This window comes from Arachis ipaensis, chromosome B09 (genome assembly GCF_000816755.2).
Source record: "Arachis ipaensis cultivar K30076 chromosome B09, Araip1.1, whole genome shotgun sequence".
In the NCBI taxonomy this organism is placed as follows: domain Eukaryota; kingdom Viridiplantae; phylum Streptophyta; class Magnoliopsida; order Fabales; family Fabaceae; genus Arachis; species Arachis ipaensis.
Window position 1 is genome coordinate 26275635 of NC_029793.2, and position 10492 is coordinate 26286126.

A 10492-nucleotide genomic window follows, 5' to 3' on the forward strand; every position below is an offset into this window, starting at 1 on the left:
ACAAACTATCTTATATATTCGAAGGATTGCCTAGCCTAAGAAATTTTTTATTTTAATAAATAAAATAAATGTAATATTAACCAAAATAAATTTTTTTAGGGAATTACCGATTTAAATTCCCTTACCATATCTCGTTTACAGTGTAAACGAAATGACAATGCGTATATCTCGTTTACACTGTAAACGAGATATGACACGTAAGCGTGACATGTGTATATCTCGTTTACAGTGTAAACGAGATATGGCCAGTGCGCGCCTATATATAGAAGTCGTTCACAGCCGACTTCCGGGCTCCATTTTGACTTTGTCAACATCTTTCTCTCCTCTTTTAATCCTTTCTAACTATACCTTTGACCCAAACGGTGATGGCGCGCCAAGTGGGGAATGACAGGGACATAAACAGGCTGAACGAGACGACACATTATGCCAGGGCGGCCGACTTCGAGGTTAGTTTCGTTATGGTTGTTAAATTTAATGATGTTGCCATTGTTAGGGTAGTCATGAAGATTTGGAACGTTGGTAAATGAGTTAGGAGTTAGGTTTGTATTGTTAATTTAAAACTCTATGCGCTTGTACTAGGTTGGTATGACATAAATATTATTAGTTTGGAACTCTGTTATTCATGTGCTATGTTATAGTATTTATAAATTCAGCCATTATAGTATAATACTGTTTACGTTAATAAATTTTGATATTTTTTTCTTAGAAGTTTAAGACTTTATTTTGTTGTATTATATTATTTAATTTGTAATAAAAGTAATAATAAAAATCATTAATCTAGAGAGTTTTGAGAGATAAGTGGACATATTGTCTCGAGACAATTTTTTATACTTTTGTGTCCACTCTTTCACGAAGGACAATGATGGACACGGGATTTGGAAGAGTGGACACGGACAATTTTATAAATTTTGTTTTCCTTTTTTTTCCACTTTTACCCCTTCTTATTTTTCCTATTGCGTTGTTTAGAGATACTTTTTTCTTCCTGTTCTTCCTTTATCTCTTTCTTTTCTAGGTACTCTCTCCTTTCTGTAGAATTTTTTATTGGAGGTAGATAATTCTTTTTTTTTTATCGTTTTACTTCAATACCATTTTAACCTTATATTATATTATTTGATTTGTAATAAAAATAATTAATCTTGAGACTTTTGAAAGATAAATATTATCAAAAGTAAAATTAATTTTTTAAAATGTTAAAAAATAATCTATAAGTTATTAATGATTTTATATAATTTAAATATTATTTTTGGTTGTCATTATTCAGAGGCCTCACCTCCTACTGCCCCGGTGAGTGAGCCATACTTTACCTCCACTGGACGCTATTGTCCCGTATCTGGCTGAGGCCGGATTCGACGACACCGTGCCCCTTAGGGATTTTACTTTTGACAATTTCCTGATTTCGGCACCTTGTTGTGCGACTCTTTCCAATCACCGTAGATCCGTGCAATTGCCTTTTGTTTTGCCATCCACACCTTTCTGTATGACGGTTTGAAGTGATAGCTTGCCTGGACCGCACCTTGCAACACCTGAATACTCACAGATGGGTTGGACTGAATCAAGGGCAATATGACTCTGCAGATGTGGCTGCTATCTAACTGACGATGGTCTTGAGACATGGTGGGTGCCAGACAGCCGTGTGGTCCACCAAACCTCTGAACCTCCCTACTGACAACAAAAAATTTATTCTTACAAATCATCTATAACCAAAATAACATATCATACAAAACTACTCAAATTCACAATTAAAGTTGAACTTACCAGTATCCGAGATTCTGACGAAGGGCCACATGGAGGCTCCATTGACACCCACTATCGGCTTGACAGCACTGCACATGGTACTTTAATCGGTCGGACTCTATCATCCGGTACTCAACACTCCTGTGAATACTGTAGTTTTTCACACTTTGAAGCACCACCTCTCGGCTTCTGAACCTGTGTCCGACCCCAAACTCCACACCTCTCGTTTACAGTGTATATCTCGTTTACACTGTAAACAAGATATACACGTGCCAGCTTTACTTGCCATATCTCGTTTACACTGTAAACGAAATATGTGAAAAATTATCTCGTTTCCAGTGTAAATGAGATATAACAAGGGAATTTAAATCAGTAAATTCTCTAAAAAATATTTATTTTGATAAATATTACATTTATTTTATTTATTAAAATAAAAAATCCCCTAGCCTAAGATGTCAAAATCTACAGTAACAAATTCAGAAAAATATGCATGATGAGATATAGGAACAATAGAAGGTTTGAGGTTATCAAAAACATAAAGACCGTGCTTAATAGCCCCCAAATTAGAATCTTTTCATTGACCCGTGACTTGACAAAATAATGAAAAGGATGTAATTCAAAGAATACATTGTTATCAAGGCAAAATTTAGAGACACTAAGTAAGTTTTTAGCAATTTTTGGAATATGGAAAAGATTCTTAAGATGAAAAATTTAGTTGATAACAAAATCAATAAGAATTGAATGTCCAATTTCTTATACAGGAATACTTGTCCCATTTGCTATAAAGAGTTTATCAGAACCTGTAAAATCAGAGGCCAAAAGAAGGTTAGAATCATCATGATTAACGTGATGAGATGCCTCTGAATTAAGTTATCATGAAGCTTTTGAAACTGTCAATGGTGTAGTAATGTAGGTTTTGAGTATAGGCTGATGAAAAGATGACGGTGGTGGTAGTAGAGTCTGGGTAGGGGCAAAAAAGAAAGATTAAGACAGTGCAATTGATGAGGATCCTTAATAGTTCAAATCATAGAAAAAGAAGCATTGAGGAGCCATATGACCAAGACGATTTCACAATTAGCATTGCCTAGAGTTCAATAGCCAAGAACCTCGTCCTCCATGGTTAAAGCGTCCACCATGACCTCTTCGACCACCAATTCCACTATTAGAATATGTTAATTGTTGAAAATTATTCTGTTGTGCAAAATGTGCCTGAGCAACTCCAAGAAAAGTGCTCTTGAACTTTTCAAGCATGTCCTTGTGTGCTTCAACTTCTCACAAATGTGGTAATGACTGAGAACTATATATTTTGGTTTGAAGGCCTTCACAAATGGCGTCAATATGATCTATGTGAGAAACGTAATGACCAAGTGCAGAGAATGAATCAACAACCTTGTTAACTTTTTTAACGAGTTCAGAGACAGGAAGATTAATTTGTTGCACGTTTTTCCGCTGAATTTTCAGCTTTCTTGTCTTTGTCTTGTTAAAAGAAAAGAAGTATTATTGCAAGCAATCCCAGATTTCATAGACAAATGCACAATGCACCATTCTTTGTTTGAAATTAGCATCCACGTAAGAAAGAAACCATGTACATAGATTGTAGTCTTGCAAGAGCCATTCTTGATGTTTTGTTGAAGCTTTTTTTCCCAGCAGCTTTATTCGCTTTGAAATTGAATTCAGGAGGAATTGTATCTAGTAAGAGATGATCATTGAAACTTTGGATCTGAATTATAAAAAGTGCAAGTTATTTTCAAACCACGAAGTTATCCTCATTCACTTTATCAGGAATGGAATAGATGATGACTTTCTTATTGAAAACAATAAGGGCTACAACTAGATTAGACTAAAGATCTTAATTAAGTGTGATATGAGAAATTTAAAGGTTTAATTATTCTTGATCCTTATAGTTTTGTAAAATTTTCAATTAGGTTTCTATACTTTTTTTTCTTTTAATTGAGTCCCTGCACTAAATTTTTTTTAATTAGGTCCTTACACTTTTTTTTTCTTTTATTTAGGTCCTTATACCAATTCTTTTTTTTAGTTGGGTTCCTATAAAATTAAGCCAATTACTATAAAGAAGGACTTAATTGAAAAAAAATTTAGTGTAGGGACTCAATTAAAAAGAAAAAAGTATAGGAACCTAATTGAAAATTTTACGAAACTATAGAGATCAACAGAATAATTAAACCAAAATTAAATTACATCATAAAAAAACTAAACACCTATTTATACAAGAATAAGATCCTCAACTAACAACAACTCAAACTAAAAATCTACAAGTAACTAACTTGTGGTGTAAGTTATTGACTCTGTAACAAATTTACTAGAATCTATTTTCATAGTTATGTTACTCTTATTATTCACATTACATAACTGATAAAAAGTATAAAATATGATTCTAACTTAAAACAAAAAGTATAAAACAAATAAATAAAAAGTATTTATACAAAATTCACAATGCAATTTCCAAAACGGAAGACTATGACATGAAAAAATCGTAAAAGTTGTGTAACAATTCATGTGTTTCTAATTAATAATTTAAAATAGTTTCATGACAATAACACGTTTTCTTTTTGTTTAATTTTATCATTTTTTTTATAATATTCTCTTAACTATTGGATCATTCTCACAATATATTGTTAGATTATTTAATTAAAAAAATTAGATTAATAACTAAAAATATTGACTAAAAATAATAAATTTTAGAGGTAAATACCAAATTGGTATTCAAAAGAATCAAAATAAATTTTAATAACAAAAATCTGGTATCATTTTGTTAGCACAAGAATCTTTCATTTATTTCTAAATTTTATTGACTCTTAAACTTTTCTCATAAGCCATAAATGAATTCGAAAAACACGTTCTGCCCTGCCTCAGCGCTAGGATTATCGTATGCAACAAGAAACAACAATAATAGAACTGCAAAGGTTGAACAAACTTGATGTCAATGTCTAGCTAGAGAACTAGGAAATCTTAGAACCAAAATGAAACAGAAGCAAAGCCACAGAGATATTGAGAGAGAACTCATCAATCACACAAGGGGTTCTATTGAGTGATGAATAAGTTGAAGGTGTATGTTATGGTGCCTATATACACTTGCCTAACTTACTAAAAAGAGACAAAAATTAATATTTAAATTAGAAAATATAAAAATAAATAATTTTTTAATATTTAAAACTTACTGTAAAAAATAACTTCGGCAATTTCGACACTAAAGTTAAAGACATGGGAGAATTTGCCTAAGTTAAAATTGTATTACTATGAAAATGGAATAATATAATATTGACCTTCTTGAGTATAATAATAATCAAGAAGATAAAATAACAAGAGTACCCTTTTTTGTTTGGAGTTCAGACTCTACAAATAATCTAAGCTAAGATTTATAAGTGATTGATTTTTTGTATACACTTAAATATATTACAAAATTCTCAACAAAATCTCACATTTATTTTCTATCCAATATATGAATTCATCTAGGATTATTTACAAAAATAATGAAAATGGTTGTCATTAAGGCTATATTTATTTATAGGGACGAAATACTGAGATAGGAATATAGACACACAAAGACATATGAGATATGAATAGAGACATTGCATTCAGAGACATTGAATTAGTATATTTTGTGTCTATCATAACAAAAAAACATAAAAATACTAACAAAAAATAAAACATATTTTTTATTTTTTATTATTTTTGTTAATTTTTTATAATTATATTAAAACATGAAAAAGACTCAATGCATGAAAATTTTGTATTTATATCTTATTTTCATGTCTTGTTTGATCCAACTTTTAAAAATAAACACAATCTAATTGAACGATGACAAATAGTATGGAATGTGTGAGGTATTGATGAACCAAAGGATTAGAGAGAAAAGAAAAAGGAACATTCATGGACTAAAGACCATAATATTCTGTGTTGAGAAAGGAAAGTATCTAGCTAACGTTTGTTTGCGAGACAGAGACAAGAGACAGAGACAGAGACAGAGAGATAGAGATCAAGAGACAGAGACAGAAATCCAATTCAGTATTGTGTTTAGTGAAGAATTATACAAGACTGATTTATGTCTCAATATCCTATTTGGTTTGAAATAAAAATAGAGACTAAAATTTTAAAATTACAAAATTCTCTTAATTTTAATTAAGTGCCCTAACCCCCAAATCCAATTTCATTTTTCTCAGCAAGCAACCCTAACCCCCTTTATCCTCTCATCTGCCCTTTCTCCTCTCCTTTCCGGTGAAGGAATCCTCCACCGCCGGTAGCACCTCCAAGGGTCCGAACGACGACGGCGCATCTCCATCGGTTCATGTTCATGGCGCTAGTTGCTCCCCAAGGTTTGTGACTTTGCTGCCATTTACGCGCCTGTGGTTTGCATCGCCACTGTCGCCATCGTTTCGGAGCTATTTTTTTGGTCTCCGTTCTTTTTCTCTCAGCGGACATGGTATCTTTTGTCAACTTATCTTATTTACTTGTTAATTTTATGAAGTTCAAAATTGATAATTTCGTATAGCATTTTTGAATCCCTGACTTTCTGATTTGTGAATCCCTTATTTCTGATTTGTGAATCCCTCATTTCCATTTGGGGAACCATAAATCATTAAAAAAAAGAAGTTACCAAGTTGCAGTTACTCTTTGTTACTTGACCTGTGGTGTTAAATTTGTTCTCCTAAACTTGATGTGCATATTATCGCTATAGAGATCAAAGGTGCAAGTTGTTTTGGTTATTGTTAACCACACCACCTTCCCAATTCCACCAGATAATAATATATCCATTGACATCATCATGGATACTACTACTAATTCCTTAAAGAATGTTCTAAGTATTTGCTTGACTATGGTTAATGGTAATTAATGCTAAAGGGATCTTTTTGAGAAGCGTTGATCTTTTCAACGAAGCTGCTGATGATCAATCTTCAATAAGAAGAGAGCAAAGGAGGCTATTGCTTGAAGACACTTCATATAAAGCCTAGTTTCTGATCCATTTTATAGTGTTAGTAATACTGTGCTCAAACAGTTGCATATCCTATATATGTGTATTATCTTTGAACATCTACATTGTTCCTTGAAGCGGAAAAAATTGGTGGCATCCATGTTTGATACTCTGTTGCTGAAGACGAGGGTACTAATGGCCTCACCTTTGTATCAAATCAGATTGAATGGAGTTACTAGATCAAGTCACCCTATTCAAATGTTTTTTCATTTAAATTACTGTGTAACTATTGTAATTGTAGGATGTTCGAATGTAAAGATGTGATAACTCAGCAATTTAAGTTCTAGTGTGACCTTTGAATTGAAATAGACAAGCAACAAATTGTGTAATTTTTTTTAAATATAAAATGAGTACATGTTTCAATATGTGTATACACTTATTTTTAGTCAAATTCGCATGTATGATGCATTTTATTGCTGAAGAAAGTTGTTTTATGTTGTGATAATATTGCAACGTGTGAGTCACTTAATTTAAGTAATTTACTCGAAAGGGATCAAAAGAGATTTAAGCATAAATGGGTTGGATATGTGTCATTCTTCTCAATTTGTAACTTAGTATATATTCTTTTAAAATTTGAAGGTATTCTCAATTTATCTACTATTCATGCTTTGGCATTCAACTGTTTTGCTTTCCCTTTCTTACTCAGAACTATGTCCAATTAATTGGGTTATAGATCGTAATAAGACCAAGTGTTTTCTCCATTTGGGAGACCTCAACTTAGAATGAATCAAAGACCCATTGCTAAAGATTCTGCAGAAGTTAGTTGTGATAGTTGAAATAGTTAATCTAGTTTAGTTAAATCATTTCTGAGAAGTTAGTTAGATGGCCATGGGAGTTATGACACCAAAAATACAGACCATGGGAGTTAGGATATCAAAAATATTGTACTAAGCCAACAAAATCTACTCAATACAGACCAAAATAAAGGTAATACCACACTACTAAAAATATTATACTAAGCCAACAAAACCTATTCAATACAGACCAAGATAAAGGCAATATCAAAATATACAGCCAAATGTATACCAAATATAAGTTTGTACGTTAAACCATGTAAAATATAACCATCTCACAAAATAAGCTATCCCTATAGTGAAAAACTTAATACCCTAAGCCAAATCCATATAACAAGTGTCGATCAACAGTCAACTTCAGATAATGGAACGCACAAGGATAATTTTCTGTGAATCTGACAAGCCCTAGAAGTGTGCATACACATTCGGACTCTCAGCAAACTTCAGAACTGCCTTCACCACCTCTTCATCATCGAACCCAAGCTGTGTAAGCTTCTCACCGACCTTAAAGTTCTCGTTTACACTAACAATGGCATTAGCAAGTAGTTGGCCATTCAAATAAATCTGACACTTCTTCATGCAAAATCTGCTATATCTTCTTAGAACCAAAAATAAGAATAAGAAACTGGAATCAAAAGACATGTAACTCTATTTACTTCTCTAAATAGGAAATACAATAGAAACATAATAAAAATGATAATATCGATTTTTCTCTCTCATTTCATATACTGAAAGTGACTTTTTCAGGTACTTTAAGCACATCAAACTCTTCCAAAAGGCAAAAAAGAAGATTTGATAATTAAAATGTGAAGTGGTTTACACTTGACACAAATAACTGTGCTGTCATTATCACCTAAACTATATCAAGCATATTTATATGATTTCAGGTACATTCAACAATTTTATTTACCAGTTTAGAGAATAAACACTCTTCCACTCAACTAGTTATGTTAAGAATTGTAGCCTACCTAGCAATAGTTCTAATATATAAACCAAATGCTGTTTGTGTATGTTAAATAAGTTTTATATTTATGCACAACGAAAATATCACTCCTACTTTTGTGCTAGTCAGCAATAGATGGCTAATGGTTGGGTAATTGAGTTTGGTTTTATACAGAAACTGCACCTATTGAGGTATGAAGCTGCACTAATCCATAACCAAACATAGACCTGGAAACTTATTAAAGTGGGTTCTGATTGGCTAATTAATTTCATTCTAATCAAAGACACGGTGCATTAAATAAATAAATATTATATCCAATTGAGTTAGGCTAATGAGAGCTCTATGCAGACATGGAACAATAGTAGTCGCAGACATGAAAAAATTAGAAAAAAAAGTATAATCCATAATGAAATCAACAAATAGATGTAGTTAGGCTAATGAATTGAGTAATGATCCAATTAGTGGCACTTAAAAGGAAGTAAATATCATAAACTCATTAATTATAAAGCTGAAATAAATGGGTTAGTTAGGTCACGAACAAATTCACACCAGGCAAAGAATTTTTTCAACTTCAATGCTACTACTTCACACTATTAACAAAAATAATTACAAACCAAGCAAAGAGGTTCTGAGTGCAAATACACCTTTCAAATACAAACAAATTTGATTTAAGCATTACAAAAATAATGGTTAAATCCACAGATCAAATTGATTATCACAAGAAGAGAAAAGTCCCAATGCTAGGTCACGAACAAATCCAAAGATTAGGGCACGACGGAAAAGATGAAAGGAATCAGTAAATTAAACAACATTTGTATAAAACTAACCTGGGTCAGAGTAGTTCGGACGAGGAGTTAATAGTTGAGGTGGACAGCAATCGAGGAGAGGCGGCAACTTCGTTCTTCGATTTTCCTGTGAAGGAGAAAAAGAGAAGATGAGAAGATGGGGGGCTACAAAGATGAACTCGCAAGCGGCAAATCACTTACCTAGCGGTGGCGAGGCCAGTGGTGACGCGGTGGCTGTTCTTGAAGAAGAATGCTTGAGCGGCTATAGTGGCTGTTCCGAAGAAGAATGAGAAGATGAGTCACGAGGGTTGATCAAGAAGCCCTGATTTGCATTAAGGGTAATTTTGAAATTATAAAATTAGAATGGGGTAATTTAAGTACAAATTATAATTAAAATTTCTGTCCCCGTCTTTAAATTTTTCTGTCTCCAATGTCCCTACTTTTTGGAGGTACTGAAATACTGAAATTTTGAAGATGGAGACAGAAATCTAAGTACCAGTCTCTAGCTCAACAAACATAATACTGAGTCTCTGTCTCTCAGTCTCAGTTCCAGTCTCTGTAAACAAATGCTACCTAAGTATACTTCTCTACCCAAATTCCACCTACCAGGTCTTAAACAAGAGTAAAAAGGGTTTTAAACGCTGAAGGAATGCATTTAGAGTCAAAAATCAAGTTTTTGGAAAAACAGGGGCTCACGTACGCGACCTCTTCTCGTGTACACGAGGAGTGCAACCCGTAGTGTACTCGCATCGCGTGTCACCCTTCGCGTATGCACCCTTACAAAATTAGACCTTTCGTGTACGCATCACTAGTTCGCATACCCGAGCTCCTCAACCCGAGAGCATTTCCCACGTCGCGTGCCATGTGGTCACGTATGCAACTAAAGAAAGCGACACATTCGCGTAACTGACATACATCCCTCGTACGCGAGCCTTTGGGGCAGTAGCAAATGGTCATGTCGCACGTGTCTCTCGTGTACGCATGCTTAACAGAAGTTTCAAAAAGCTACTAAGTCCAAAATCTCAATTTTGCACACCAAACTTTGATCGCACATAACTTTCTTGTTTTAAACTATTTTTCCTCCGTTCTTCGAACGTTATAAACCTCTCAGACCAAATTTTCTTTCTAGATAAATTTGATAAAAATTAAAGGTTCGGAGGCCAAGTTATGCTCTGCCAAAGTTGGTCAAAAATAATAGTTTTCATTAAACTATACAAACATCCACTTTCAAAAACATACCAATTCT

General features: G+C 33.2%; 1 long non-coding RNA gene across 1 annotated transcript; it reads right to left on the reverse strand.

Annotated features, from left to right (window-relative positions):
- LOC110266705 lies at positions 9114–9659 on the reverse strand. Its single transcript, XR_002354203.1, has 2 exons — positions 9448–9659; positions 9114–9373 (listed from the first exon to the last, which is right to left on the reverse strand). It is a non-coding gene; the product is annotated as an uncharacterized LOC110266705 (long non-coding RNA).